We start from the raw sequence: 1,129 nt of genomic DNA, 5'->3' as shown, positions 1-1,129 counted from the left end.
AGGAGGAGAAGGAGAAGGAGGAGAAGGAGAAGGAGAAGGAGGAAGAGAAGGAGGAGGAGGAAGAGAAGGAGAAGAGAGAGAGGAGGGCAGAAAGTCTGCCTTTTATCTAGGCTATGGTGTAACCAACAACACTGCTGGTGCAGGTAAGGTGGTGGACCAGGTAGACACTGGGAATGTATAGTGATTGTCATGGCAACAGATGCAAGGGTTCCTGTCATCTATGGGTGATGTCACCTTCATCACTGGATTTCAAGGTGACCTGTGACCATAAAGCCAGTTCCTGATGCCAACAGATGGATGGATGGATATATAGAAGATAGGTAGGTAGATAGATAGATAGATAGATAGATAGATAGATAGATAGATAGATAGATAGTTACTGAGACCTGACTCATTTTCCATTGCTGAGCCTAGTATGATGTAATAATGCAGACAAATCTTAAGAACTTAGGCTCTCCCAAGCTGCTCTTTGTCTCAGGAAGGGAAGTAGAAAACAACTGTGAAGAACTAAAGCTTCGTAAGCCCAGGAATCACTCTATCCAGGAAGCTTCTGCAGTGACTCACTCAGCCTGAAAAGGAAATGATAGGGCCACTTTTTCCTTGGGTGTTTGAACAAGCGTTTGTATAGGATAATGAAGAAGCAGTTTCTGGGACACCTGCACCGATCTGGTCTCTCAGAAGAGCCAATCTACAGTATCCCACCTTGAGTAAAAGCCAGAAACACTCCCAAACTGATCTGACCACTTGTTTTGGAACTATTTCTAATATCTCCTGGGTGACAGAAAGGATGCCTCCAGCCACCTTCTCTAAGACCAGCCCCTGAATTTGCCCCAGTGCAGAAGACAAGTATGTACAGAAGACCTTTGGTCTGTAGCCAGAGTCATGGAGTGCCTCACAACACAGCCATCCCTGGTGAGAAGTTTAAAATCAGACAGAGTAGTGTCTCCTCCATGATATGAAAGGACTCTCCCTTCACATCCTCATCCATGTTTATCTTGTGGTGTTGAAAGGCTGGAGAATCTTAGAATTTAAAATGAGGGCATTTATAGAAATGTATGTACAATGTGTAACCTTTACTTAAAGAAGGCATAGGAAGTCTCTGTGAGCCAGGAATGTGGACTGGTCACTT

The sequence above is a fragment of the Mastomys coucha genome, unplaced genomic scaffold (assembly GCF_008632895.1).
Source record: "Mastomys coucha isolate ucsf_1 unplaced genomic scaffold, UCSF_Mcou_1 pScaffold22, whole genome shotgun sequence".
Taxonomy (NCBI): domain Eukaryota; kingdom Metazoa; phylum Chordata; class Mammalia; order Rodentia; family Muridae; genus Mastomys; species Mastomys coucha.
The sequence above is the reverse complement of the archived record's forward strand: the minus strand, read 5'-3'. Positions refer to the sequence as shown.